Here is a 14,499-nt window from a genome sequence, read left to right on the forward strand (position 1 = left end):
TCCGTGCTGTTCGCGGTGTGTCCCCACTCCGGCAGAATACCTGCACACACCGACGGAGCAATAAATACGTGTTGGATGGAGGCATCGCAGTCCAGCGAGAATCTTCCACACTTGCACATTCCGTGTATCAACATCTGTGTCATAAGATCCCCAGTCAGAAGGTTGCCTTGGTGCTTCGCCTACAAATCCTGAAAATACAATTATTCAAATTGAGTCGCTCAACCCATGTCACCTCGCAGTCAGAGAGATAGGAGGATCTTTGAGGACTTTCCAAGCCAGGGTCCATTCTTACTAGTTAGGCTGAACGTGTTTTCCTGCTAAGAATAGGAACCAGAAATGAGTATTACCCAAGTGATTAGAAAGATCTTAAGTAGAAAAAGAAAAAACTCCAAAAATGTAAGTCCGCTCACCCTTACCCTCCTTCTCAACGTCTGCTCCCTGCCTCCCATCCTTGGGACCTCCCAATCTTGTCTCCTGGGTCATGACAAATGGTGGCCCCATTTTGGACCGCTCCACATTCTGTTGTGTTGCTCCTTCTCCAGATTTAGATGGAGATGTCTTTTAGGTGCTTTTAGATGATTCTAGAATTGACATCTCCCCTGAGACTTATCTGTCACATGGTATGTAGGTTTGGCCTCTGATGGATTCAGAATGACTTTTATTGTGGACCTAATGCATACTGGCTTTTACACTAGGTGGTTTTACAGTCTGCAGCTTCTTTTTCATTAAATCTGTTTCACATCTATGTTCACTATGAAGTGATCTCCCTTCAGAGCTATTTTACTGATGAGGAAACTGAAACTCAGAGAGGTTGAGAAATTTGCCTAAGATCACACAGCCAATAATTGGTAGAACCCTTTTCAAACCTAGGTCTGTCTGACTTCAATGCTAATGTCTTTTTCTCTAAATTTTACAACTGAGAAAAGCAGCCCTAACTAGAAATTGCCTTATTAGTAGCAAGGGGCTTTATTTTATAAGGATTCAGCTATGCTTGGCACTGCCCTGTCAGTGGTTATCTACTAGCCTGTTGGGAGGGGTTTTGACTGTTGGATTTATGGACCCGGGACACTTGGTATGTGCTCAGGACACTGCACAGACCTGGCAAGCACTCTGGCTGGGGGTCATCTGCTCCTGGGACTGTGCTTTCTGACTCTGGGACATTAGTCTAGCCACTTCTCTCCTCCAGCCTCAGTTTCCCCAACCACAAAATTAGGACTCAGATTTGATGATCTCCATGTTGCTGTCCTGTCCTGATAATCTAGCATTTTGGCATCCTGGGGCTATAACTACCAGTGCTTCCATGCCCCACAAACTCAAGACTTCCCATTATGTCTGGAGTCCATGGCCTACACCAAAATGTCCAAGGCACCCATGCAGGTCCCTCTGTCAGAGGCCCTGCCTTACCCATCTCTCCCATGCCATCAGCACACATCGTCTCCTCTCTTGGAATCAGTCCTGCTGGTGGCCCTGGGGCAAGTTTCTTAACGTCTCTGAACTTCCATATTCTCCTCTCTGAAATGATCTCAAATAAGCGTAAAAACCCACCTCATCGGCTCATTGTGAGGGTTACGTGAAATAAAACAATAACCATTGTTCACTTTCTAGGGGCCTTGAAGTGTGCGGAGTCTTGGCCCAGAAGCGCACACTCTGGAGCCAGATGGATGTGTTCAAATCTTGGCTACGCCACTGACTCACTTACCAGTTGTGTGGGTTTGGGCAAGTTGCTTTACTTCTCTGTGCCTCAGTTTCTTCTTTTGTAAAGCAGGAACAGTACCAACCTACCTCTGGGCTTGTTATGGGGTTTAAATGAGTTCGTATCTGTAAGACACATAAAATAGTGAGAGGCACAGAGCAAGTGCCATGTGAAGAGTTAGAAATTATTATTAGTTCCTCTAATTCTCAAATCAGCCTGACGTGGGGTTCTGTCACTATCCTCATTTTATAAATGGGGAAGATCAGTAACTTGGCCAAGGCCTTGAACCCACACTGGCCGGCAGGGTCTCAACCTTCAGCCTCACTGACTAGCAGAAAGGAGGAGGATCCATGCTTGGGGTTTAATGGTCTGCCATAGCCATCTTGAAATTCTTAATAATTTTATCTTTGAATCTGTGCTTTGTAAGTGAAGTCCTGCTTCCCGTCCAGTCTCGCCTCCCGAGATGAGTTCCAGGCTGGCCCCTCCCCTGCCCTTGCCACACCCAGCATCTGCCCTCAGTCCTGGTGGGGACCTGGGCACAGGCGTGGGGAGGGGCAGGGTCGAGGGGCAGGGCCGTGAGTGGCCGTGAGGGGCAGCACTCACTGGCGAGCATCCCTGGGCCAGAGGGAGCACAACATTAAATAGCAAATCAAAAAAACCCACAACAGATGAAAATAGAGGTCATGGAATAAAGTAAAAAGCTCTTTTCCTTCCTCTTTGAACAAGAGGCCCCGTGTTTTCACTTTGCACGGGTGGGCCAGCCCTGGGTCCAGAGCATGTCACGGTAGAAATGAAATGATAGCTCCCTTCCCCTTCAGAAGAAAACCAGAAATGCTTATTCGGGGTTCAGTCACGCAGTGCAGTCTGTTTTGAGTTTTGGTTCGTAGGTAGAGACAGTGTTTTGAAAAAGGGCGGAAAGGTGGCACTTTAGCCACTTCCCACAAAGATGTCTTCTCCAAGGCCTCCTAAGGCCTTTCTGTGATTTGCATGCACAAATGTGGGCCATTTCCCAACCAGCAGCCCTGTTTGGTGGCAGATAATAGGAAAATCTTGTTTTTTCCTTCCTCTTCTGTTGCTATGATCCTCAGATGCAGAGGGCTCTCTTTAAAAGACGCTGGGGGGCAATTCCTTTATGCACATGTGGGCATCTCTGCATCTGGCAAGGCTGGAGCCAGGCCATGGAGGTCTGGAAGAGGGACCACACAGGCCAGGCAGGGGACCACCAGGGATGCCCTGCTAGTTGGTCTCGGCACCTCTCCAATGCCGCCCTCAGGACTACTGGGAGAAGACTCAGGACACAGAAGTGAAGGGAAAAGGGAGGGTCACTGTCACGCAGGGGCAGAAGCTAGAGCCATGGAGTGGGTGAGCTCCTCATCCCATCTGTCTCTCGTCCAATGTGAGGCTCACTGAGAGCAGAGTGCGCAGCAGCTCCAGGCTGATTCAGGGCCACTGCAGAAGGGCGTCCAGTGAGAGGCCCCAGATAGAGAGAACAGACAACACACTCTGCTGGGAGCAGTGTCTCCTTGCTTGAGTGCAGGCCACATAGCACATCATGAAGATGGAAGATTCCAGAAAGAGTGAGGGATGCAGGAGAAGCCTGCTAGGGGAGGCCAATAAGGAGGAAAGGTGGCCTGGGATGGGATGGGAGTTTGGGGGACAGTTGGGCCTTGGCCAATTTCCTTACCTTGGAAACTGTCCTGTCTTCAAGAGCCTGCTGCCCAAGCCACCAGGCCAATCTCGTTTCCACACCTGCCCTGGGCACCTTTGAAACCCCTGGATGTAGCAGCTTGGGCGGTGGACCCCCTGGGGCATCCATGCATCTTTATTGTTAGTAATCCTGCTCTCACTACTCCTTCAAAGTTACCCCTTCCATCTGCTCCATTGCTCCTAAGAACAGCTTCTTTATCCAGCTCAACACACCTTTCCTGTTTCTCTGTTTACAGGAGAGAGACTAGGAAGGGAGGGGGCAGGGCACAGAAGACCTAGCCTAGGGTTTCTTTTATTGAGTTCTGCCATGTGTCAGAGCAGGGACCCAACTAGCTAGGGTCATAGTCCAGACTAGCATGTTGAACTCCCAACATATAGCTGAATAATTTATACGCTTTTTACTTGTTTTTGCCGTTTTCTGATAGTAGTTGGCATTTACTGACTTCTGTCTATAAGTTTGGCCCCTTGCTGGGCACCCCGCATGCACAATCCCTTTTCAGTCTCTTGTATTGAGATATATTTTATGCACAGCAAAAGTGCGAACATCTTAAGTATAGAGTTTGGTGAGTTTTGACAAATGTATACACCCATGTACCCATCACCCCCAAACAGGAATAGAGGACATTTCCATCCCCCCAAAAGTTCCCTTGTGCCTCTTTCTATTCACCATCCTTACCCCACCCTCACATGAAAGTAACCACTGCTCTGATTTCTGTCGCCACAGGTTCGTTTGCCTGTTCTAGAACTTACGAATGGAAGTTTTGCTTTTTCACATCTGGCTTTTTTCACTCTGTGTAGTGTTTATGACATTTCTCCAGGTATAGCAGGAGCCACTCCATTTAATTCCTGCCTAATATTCTGTTGTCGGAATATACCGCACTCTGTTTATCCTTCATCTGTTGATGGACATGTGGGTTGTTGTCAAGTTCTGGTGATTACGAACAAGCCTGCTACGAGCTGTCATGTACGAGGCTTTTTATAGACATAAGTCTTGGGGAAATACCTAGGAGTGGAATTGTTGGGTCATATGCTAAGTATATTTTTAACTTTATAAGCAACTGCCAAACTGTTTTTCCAAGTGGTTGTGTCATTTTTGTACTCCCACCCTGAGTGCGTGAGAGTTCCAACTGCTCCACATCGTCACCAACACTTGGTATTGACAGTCTTTTCATTGCGGCCATTCTAGTGGGTGTGAAATGGTATCTCGTGATTTGCGTTTCCCTGACGACAAATGTCATTGATCACCTTTTCATGTTCTTAGTGTCTATATCTTCTTTTGTGAAGTGTCTGTTTATGCGTTTGGGCAGGGGAAATGTTTGTCTTATTATTGAGTTGCAAGAGTTCTCAACGTGTTCTGGGTACGAGTCCCCTGTCAGCTGTATGTGCTGCAAAGGTTTCCTTCCAGTCTGTGCCAGCCCTGTCCCTTTTGATGCTCGCAGGAACCCTAGGAAGTGGATGTTATTATCTCTGCTTTGTTTTAGAAAGTCAGAATCTGAAGCAAAGAGAGGTTAAGTGAAAAGCCCAAAGTCACACAGCTACTCAGTAGCAGAGTGGGAATGCAGACCCATTGGTGTATGACTCAGAGCTTTGACATCCAGAACATCCCAGAGAGTGTCTCTCCACACATGAAGCCTTGTATCTCCCTGGCAGCCTCGAGATGCGTGGTCCTCAAGTCAGGGCCCAGGCTGGGTTATTTCAGTTCACACTCACTCCCTCTGCCTCGCACATACCAGACCATCCTGGGAAGTGGCTGGCTCCCAGAACCCAGCTGGGAGAACCGTCTTCTCAGGAGGATGCCACAGAGCTTTGGGCTGCTCCGATGAAAGACATACTGCGGGTATTTTTACGGGCCTCCACGGATGCTGGCAGGATTGCCTCGTGCCAGGAATAACAATGAGGGGCCCAGGCAAGCTCGCTGCCAGCCCTGCTCCGCGAGGCATCACTCGAGGAGGCGAGCCAGGCAGTGGGAAGGGAAGGGGGCGTGCAGGTGGGAGGGCAGGGCTGGGGTATTTGTCCATAGCTGTCTCACAGAAGGGCTGCTGGGTGCCCCAGGGACTCTGAGCAGGAGAAAGAGCCCTCCTGCAGTCAGAGCAAAAGGCTGGGAGGTTTTGAGAGAACGGGAACCACAGCAACTCCAGTCATCCACATGCTAGTTAGAACAGCGAGCCTTCGCTGAGCACTCCCTGTGCGCCAGGCAGTGTGTCCACACTTTGCATCCCTATTAGGTGCCAGATACGGTTAGGTGCTTTGCCTTACCAGCTTAAGGCTCATAATAACCCATGAGATAGGTATTATTAAGATGCCCACAGGAGGAAACTGAGGTTCAGAGAGGTTAAGTAATTTGCCTAACGTTATATCGTTTGTAAGTGGTTGAGGTTTGAATAGGGGTTAAGCTAATTCTACATACTATGCTCTGCTGCCTTTCTGTTCAACAAACTTGTAGCAAATTCCCACTTTGTGTCAAGTACTACATTAGGTGCCTTGGTCGGGGCAATATAATGTTGACCAAGACCTGTCCCTGTCTTTGGGTGGTGTAGAGGGTTGAATGGTGGCCTCCAACAAGATATGTCCACATTCCAGAACCTCTGAATGTGAGCTCCTCTGGATAAAGGGTTTTTGCAGTTGTAATTAAGTTAAGGATCTGGTGATGAGATCTTCCTGGGTTACCCAGATGGCCCTAAATCCAATGACAAGTGTCCTTACAAGGGACAGAAGAAGAGAAGACAGAGAGAAGAGGAGAAGCCATGTGAAGGTGGAGGCGGAGACTGGTGTTATGCAGCCACAAGCCAAGGAATGCCTGGAGCCACCAGAAGCTGCAAGAGGCAGCGAGTTCTCCCCTTGAGCCTGGGAGAGAGCATGGCTCTAGTATATTCTGTTCATTGGATGTGAGTCACCAGGTCCAGCCCACACACACTGGAGGGGATTACACAAGGGCTGAATACTGGGAGGGAGGACCCCTGGGGGTCAGCTTAGCGGCTGCCTCCCACAGTGCCAGAAGGCAGGAATCCCACCTTCTATTTCTCTGGCTCTCCAAAGGCATCTGGCACTGGGCTGAAAGGAAGGGAGAGAAGATTGCGCGTTGACCATGTGTGGGCTGCTGAACCAGATTCTTTATACATATCACTCACGTAGCATAATTTAACCCTCACAGGAACCCAGTAATGGGAGGGATTCACCCTCGTTTGTCAGAGAGGGTAACTGAGGCTCAGAAGATGAAGCCACACTGTAGCAGATTAGAGTAAGTCAGTGGTTCTCAAACTTTAGCTGCATCAAAATCACCTGAAGACGATCTCTGGACCTTTTGCAGAGAGTCTCTGATTCAGCAGGTCTAGGGTGGGACTGGACAATTTGCATTTCGAACAAGTTCTCAGGTCAAGCTGATGCTTCCAGTGTGTGACCAGGCTTTTAGAACCACTGGGGAATCAATGTTGAGAACCCTAAAGATTGGTGGATTAACGAATCAGATGTATTTCTTGCTCAAGTCACAGTCCTGTTAAGGTTAGATGGCTCTCTTCCATCCATGCACCATCTGGTCCCCCAAAGTCACCATGGAAGAGAAAAGAGGGCAGAGGGTCATATGGGATATTTTAAAGGGCCAGGTCTTGAAGTGGCTTTCCTGCCTTTTGTTCACACTCCAATTGCCAGAACTCAGTAACATGGCCCCAGCAACTGCAGGGGAAGCTGGGAAATGTAGTCTTCCTTGGGAGGAGGCAATGGTTTGCTGAGCACACAGCTGGTCAGGGCCAGGCTCGGACTTGATCTCAGGTGCTTTCCCCCTTCATCTCTTGCCTTTTCCCTGGTTCAGGTGTTTTCGGTGGGCTTTCTCGTGTTCGTGTCAAGGGACTTTCTCTCCTCTAAACATTGAAAAAAGAGAAGAGGAAAGAGATATTTCTTGGGTCCATCAGTTCATTCTCTTGCCAGCAACTTTCACCCATTTAGAGGCCCAAGTGCTCAGCTTAACAGCTGTCCAGCACTTTGAAAGCTCCCAGCGTGTATGCAGGGGCGTCTTGCGCAAGTTTCACTTCTACCATCTTAAGCAATGCAGGGCCGCCAGAGCCTTCCTGTGAAATGCAAAGCCCTCCCCAAGATCCAGAGGTGAAGAGTGAAGACACTGGCATTGGGTTGAATCCCAGCTCTGCCACTTGTGGGCTGTGTGACTTTGGGCAAATTCTTAGCTTCACTATACCTCAGTTTTCCCATCTGTACAGTGGAGCTAATAATTTTGTGCATATTCAATAAAATAATGCACCTAAAGCCCTTTGAACAGTGCGAAGCACATGGAAAACTCTCAAGAAATGCCAGCCATCTTCCTGTCATCATCATTACTCCTGTTAAGATCTCACTACCTTCGCACACACCAGCCATACCAACTCACTTGCTGCCAATCTTGATGGTCGTGCATGCTCCTTTGCTTTTGTACTTGATGTCCCTTCTCCTTGGAGGTCCCTGTCTTTCACCTATTCATTTATTCATACCTATTCATCTATTCATTTAACAAAGTTTTTCTCACCTCACAACTACACTACTCATACTGCAGACTCATCTAGTCAGCCCTTCCTGGCCATTCCCATTTGGCTGACCACTCCTGTTTTCAAGGCCTATTTACTTTTCTGTATCTCTGTGAGTAACCTGAGAGAAGAAAAACTGCCCTTTTGCCAACTGGGTTTACTTGTCTGAACCAAGTTCCTAATATGGCTGTCACATAGTAGGAGCTTAATAAATATTTGTTGAATGAATACATGAATGTCACTCACCTCTGAATCTGTTCCTGGTGTCTAGTGCATTGTAGGTGCTCACTCAGGACTCTATTCCTCCTGCAAGAGACTAAGTCAGTCTGGATTCATATCATCTAAAAGTCTTGGTTGGGGGAGGGCCACTTTTAATCGGTATGTCTGGATTTTTTGCTTCCTTCTGAACCAGAAAGCTCTCTCTGGTCCTACTTGATCAAGTTTAAAATGACTGGTGGGGCTCTCCTCTGAAAAGTACGAGAAGATGCCACTTGCACCTGTGTTCCTTGGGCCATCCCCAGAGTCATCAAGGACTTCTTAACTGCCATGTTTGCTGACCGACTTCTGAGTGTTTGTCTCATGGGCTCCTGGAATCCCAGTGCCTAGATCAGTGCCTGGTAATCAAGGAGGGAGAGAGGGAGAGAGAGAGAGGGAGGGAGGGAGGGACTGAATGAGGAGGGGAGGAAGAAAGGAAAGAAGAAAGGAAGGAGGCAGGAAGGAAGGAAGGAGGGAACGAAAGAGGGAGGAAGGAAGGAAAGAGGGAGGAAGGAAGGAGGGAGGAAAGATGGAAGGAGGGAGGAAGGAAAGAAGGAAGGAAGGAAGGAGGGAGGAAGGAAGGAGGGAAGGAGAGAAGAAGAAGGGAAAAGAGAAGGAAGGAGGGGGGAAGGAAGGAGGGAGAAAGAAAGGAAGGAAGGAGGAAAGGAAGGAAGGAGGGAGGGAGGAAAGAAGGAGGGAGGGAGGAAGGAAGGAAGGGGCCCTTCCCTACTGGCCAACATCTTAGAAATGAAGATTTGGAGTCAAAATTATTGCCCCCCTAGTCTAATAGTGTGGATGGCAACACTTGGCCAAAACACTCGCTCAGGCCCTCCTTTCATGAATTTGATTTCTTTGGCAGTTGAGGTCTGGTCTTGCTTGGTAAGGTGGCTCTAGAACTTAATCTGCTCCCTTTCTGTCTCACCTTCTCCACCTGCTTGGTTCGTTGGCCTCTTGGGCAGGCCAGGATAGAATTTTTGTGCTGGTGGTGGGCTTACTGTGGAAGGGGGTGCTGATAGAGGGGTTTGGAAGGGCTGAGTGTGCCTTCCATCCTCTGTGGCCTCCTTAGAGGGACACATGGCCTGTCGCCTATTTATGTCATGGAGGAACAGCATGTGATTTTATAGACATTTTTCTTTTGTTTCTGATACTATTTACAGAAGGTTGTTCCGATGTTGTCCCAATTTTTACTTCTCATCCATTGTCATGCCTACACCCATGCATTTTTTTCCTGGGTGTCCACTTTTCTTGCCCCTGTGAAGCAAAACTAATGTTAATTGAGATTTTAATATGTGGCAGAGACTTTGCTTGGTATTTTCACACCTGTTGTCTCATTTATTCTTCGCAATAATCCTGCAAGGTAGATAGTCTTAGCTCCATGCTACAGGTGAGGGAAATGTGGCTCAGAGATTTTAATTTCACGGAGCTAGAAAGAGTCTTTTCATCACATCTATAATCTGTCTGCCCCTTTAACGGTCCTGCCTTGTATCCACTTGCAGTTTCTTTTTCAGGCTATTTTGGTTTCCTCCGCATCGCACATTACATGCCTCGACCGCTGTGCCTGTATTTCATGGTCTCCTGTAATAAATGCTTCTGAACGTGGGCTTGAACGCTAATTTGTTTGTAGTTATTATTTCCCAAAAGGAAAAAAAAAATGTCCACTTACGTCTCTCTTCTTTTATCTTTTCAGACCCTGAGGGCCGATTTTCAGTGGCTCTCTTGGAGCAGATATAACCGAGAAATCAATATAGCCGTTAGATTAATCTGTGGCAACCGTAATGTCAGCGCATCTCCTGCCCCAGGATGTTGACAGAGATGTCACAGCCAGGAGGAGGGAGGTACTTAAAAGGAGGAATGGGGGCCTCTGAAGTGAAGGGGAGAATTAAAACCCCACAGAGCCTCACTTAGCAGACTGGAAATTGCAGGCGGCTGCCTCCGGCATAGTCAGGTCTTTCTTCAGAGACTGCAGGGGCTTCGAGTCATACGTGACAGAGGGGTGTGCAAGGCTTGGGCTTTGGGAGGCCCTTCAGGAGGATGAAATCGGCAGTGGTGGAGCAGAAGCCTGAACCAGAATCTCTCTCTTTTAGAGACCAGGTTCTCGGCACCACCTGAGGTGGGGTAGAGGGTGGGAGGATCTCTTGCAATTTCCTTTTTCCAGTGGATCTGGCCTTCTGTTACTATTATTGTTATTTCCTGACACAAAGGGAGAGGGCATTCTTTATAAGCACAGTGCTTGGCTCATGGGGAGCGCTCAGAGTATGCTTGAGTGGTCAATGCCGGTCAGTCTACAGAGCACATTCGGTGAGTTGACAACTATGTATTAAAGGCCTTCTCCATGTCAGGTGCTGCTCAAGGTGCAGGGACGAGGTGGGGTTGGGAGTTCTGCAGTAAACAAAATATCAGACAAGATCTCTGCCTTTAGGGAGCTCACATTCTAGTGGAGACTAAGAATTGAGCTAAGCTATTCTCTCTCTCCTACAGAGGTGGCCAGCTGCCCCCCCGAGTCTCTTCCCCCCCTTCCTTTGTAGAGCAGCGGTTCTCAACCAGGGGCCATTGTGCCCCCAGAAGATATTTGGCAATGTCTGGAGGCGTTTTTAGTTGTCATGAGTTGGGGTAGGACCCAGGGTTGCTACCAGACATCCTACTGTGCACAGGACAGCCCCCTCGCAAAGACTTGTCCAGCCTTCAGTGCCCATGGTGCCAGGGTTGAGAAACACTGGTGGAGAGAGAGGTGGCTGCTCATTCAGTGGCTGTACTTCCCGGCTTCCTGTGCAGCGAGGTGTGGCCCTGTGACTAGTTCTCACCAAGGGAGTGGGAACAGGAGTGCCCTGCCCATACCAGGTGCAGGGCTTTCCCTAAGTGGATGTGCCTCTTTCCCTTCCTCAAGCTGGGTAAAGAGAGCAACAAGGTCCCAGGTGACAATGGAGCCACCTGGGGCCCTCAATTGCCACGTGGGGAGAGCTGTCTGCCAATCAGAGACACTCGCCATGAACTGTCATGAGAATAAGAACTAAAATTCTGTTATGTTTAAACCATTTTGCATTTTGGGATCTCTCAGTTACCGCAGTTTAATCTCCCCTCCTACTGTAGTCGCTAAGTCTTGTCAATAGTTCTTCAATGGTAAGAAGAGCTAACATTCATTGAGTGTACATTGTGAGCCAGACACTAAGCTCTTATATTTATGTTAGATCTCATTTTATCTTCATACCAACCCTATGAAATAGGGACTATTATTATCCTTGTTTTTGGGATAAAGGAACAAATGCTTAAGGAGGTTAACCGGGCAAGTAAGTACCTGATGGCAGTTTAATGCCAGCTTCCAGTCTCAACCTCTGGAACAAGTTCCTTTCTCTCTTTATATCTCTTTGTTTGGGCATAATCGTCTCCATTTAGGGTCACTTAACTGCTCCCTTCTTGGTCTCTCTTCCTCCATTGTGGACACAGCAAATAGAATCCCTTTTTAAAAACCAAATCTGAACCTGCTTCTTTCCTGCCCTCCTCCCCTCAGTGACTGCCCACTGCCTTCAGCGTGGAGCGCATGCTCCTTGCCAGGGCAAAGCGGTCCGTCTGTGATCCACCCCAGCCTACTCCGCTACCTTCATCATCTCTTGCTCCTTCTTCCTTTGGCCACGCATCCCGGGCTTCGGCTGTGCTGTAAGATGAAAGGATTATTCTTTTTCCAAAATTATTCTTGCTCTGCAGAGGGTATCACAGTTAGAGGAACAAGCTTCCCCTGTGTATTTTCAGGAGTTAAAGCAAGGATTGTTTGACCATCTCCTGGGAACACTGTTGAAAGGATTCTTATATTGGGTGGGAGGTGCATTCCAACCAGACATTGCTACGGTTCTTCAAAACACAGCTAATTGCACAACGTAAGGTGAACCCGGTTTTTCAACTTCGTTCAGCTCTCAAATTCTATTTGTTCTATTAAAGACTATATTGACTTTGGAGAGTAATTTGGCAGTATTACACTACAGCAACTCTACTCCTAATTATACTCCCTAGAGAACTCTCATGTGCAAGGAGAAACGTCGTATTTGTAATTGTATAAAACTGCTAAGCTAAATGTCCATCCACAGGAGAGTGGACCAAATAAACTCATACAAGGAGTATTGTAGAAGAGTGAAAATAAATGAACGAGAGCTACATGTAGTAAATAGGGATGAATCTCAAAAACATAACGTTAAGTATAAAAAGCTGTCTGAAGAAGGATAGGAATGGTATGACGTCATAAGTAATGGTATATATTGTTCCAGTTGGGGTGCAAAAGTAATCAAAAGACACAAGCAGAATTCTGAAGAGAAGGAAAGGAAGGGACCATGTATAGTGGTGGCAGATGCGGTAGATTGTTTCATGGCCACCAATTCCTCCCATCCTGTTATGTAGTCCCACTCTGCTGCTCCTTCCATCCAGAGGTGGAATCTGTTTTCCCATCCCTTTTCATCTGCGTTGGCTTTGTGACTCGTTTTGACAAACAGATCGTGGAAACAGTGACTTGGAACGAATTATAGAGGCCTTGCCATTTCTGCCTTCACTCTTTTGGAATGCTTCTGACATCATGTCAAGGAACCTGCACTACCTACTGGAGGCTCTGGAAAGAGGACCCAACTGCCAGCCAGGACCAACCACCAGATATGCGAGCGAGACCATCAGGACCAGCCGGCCTCTGGCTGACCACCAACTGGCTGCAAATGTATGAGTCCAGTCTACACCCCTGTGAGCAGAAAAACTTCCTAGCTGAGCCCAGCTCAAATGACCAACTCATGGAAATCACCAGCTTCCTCATCAGGAAAATGGGAGTAGTAATGGTGCCCTTCCTGCTGTGTAAGGACTCAATGAGATAATGAAGCGAGTCGGCCTGGCACACAGTAAGTGCTCAGTAAGTGTTAACTGTTGGTGTTTTGTAGGAGCGGCCCACGAGACTGATTTTCAGAACAAACCAACTGTTTTCCTCTTGGACTGTGGCCACTGCCGGAGGGCACAAGGGATGACAGGTGGCCGGGCACCCTGGGGAATTTGAGGAGATGCCCCTCAGGATGGGGGGGAGGCTCAGAACCCTTGGTGAGGGGTCAGGATGGCACTATTCTGGGGCGTGTTCTGCACGCTCTGTGGAGACAGCATGCGACTTGGAATCAAACCTGAATTCGATTCCCGGTACTGCTGCTTGGCAGCTGTGTGACTTATGGCAAGTCATTGAGCCTCCTTGATCCTCAATATCCCGTCAGCTAGAGAGCATCTCACAGGAGCATTTGAAGGTCCAGTAACCTGTTATATACAAACGAGGCTCTGAACTCAAATGCCTTCAGAGGCCAGGCAAGTGGGCCTGGTGAAGACAGGTGGGCAGATGTGGTCTACACGTGCCCTCCATAAAGCTTTCAGATCAAAAAATAGTTTTTTAAACATTGTGTTTGCAAACCAAAATAATACGTTATGTGCTGAAGCTGCCTGTTGGGCTCCCAGGAGCCTAAATTAATTAAAGCCGTCCCTGTATACATTAGGGGGTAAATAAATACTAGCTATGATTACTGCAGACATTCTAGGCCTCATGTGCCTCAGTTTCCTCATCTCTAAAATGGGGGTAATAATGCCCCTTGAATCTCCCTCACGTGGTTTCAGGGGCAATCAAATGAGTTATAAGGACTGTGAAAGAATACAATATTTTTACACATGCAAAGAATGTTATTATATTGTTCTCATGACAAATATTACTTTACCTTAAGTAAATATTCCTGTGCCTCAAAGGCTGCTGCAGGTTTCAGACAGATCTCGGTGGTCTCTGAGATAGGCAGGTAGAAACAGGCAGGCAGGTGGGTGTGGGGCCCTGCCACAGTGATGCACAGCTTTCCAAAACCATTGTTCGGAGGCCTGAACTTTGTGGCTTTAAAATATGTCCACAAATTTTTGGACATTCACCACCTTAAAAGGTGGAAGCTAATTTCTTGCAAATAGAATACGGTGGAAGTAAGGATGTGTGACTTCCCAGGCTAGATCATGAAAGACTTAATGGTTTCCTCCTTGCCCTGTCTTGGATCACTTGCTCTGGGGAAGCCCACTGCCATGTTGTGAGGACACTCAAGCAGCTCTTGGAGAGGCTCAAGTGGGAGAATCTCCCAAATAAGGCCCCCCAAATTCCTGACCCACAGAGACCGTGAGATAATAAATGCTCGTTGTTTTAAGCCACTGTTTTGAGGTAATTATTATGCAACAATAGTGCCAGAAGGGAAGGAAGGAATAGAGTTTTATGCAGTCTTGCTAGGCACCTGGCCCTCCACCAAGTTCTTTCACGGAAGCCGTAGATCAGTAAGTCTTTGCAGCCACCCCACCAGACTGGGGCTCATT

At 47.8% G+C, this 14,499-nt stretch overlaps 1 long non-coding RNA gene across 1 annotated transcript; it reads right to left on the minus strand.

Moving 5' to 3' along the window:
• Positions 1-62: 62 nt before the first annotated feature.
• LOC139085135 (uncharacterized) lies at positions 63-11,894 on the minus strand. Its single transcript, XR_011543207.1, has 3 exons — positions 11,757-11,894; positions 8,155-8,214; positions 63-188 (listed from the first exon to the last, which is right to left on the minus strand). It is a non-coding gene; the product is annotated as an uncharacterized lncRNA (long non-coding RNA).
• Positions 11,895-14,499: the final 2,605 nt, after the last annotated feature.

This window comes from Equus przewalskii, chromosome 8 (genome assembly GCF_037783145.1).
Source record: "Equus przewalskii isolate Varuska chromosome 8, EquPr2, whole genome shotgun sequence".
In the NCBI taxonomy this organism is placed as follows: domain Eukaryota; kingdom Metazoa; phylum Chordata; class Mammalia; order Perissodactyla; family Equidae; genus Equus; species Equus przewalskii.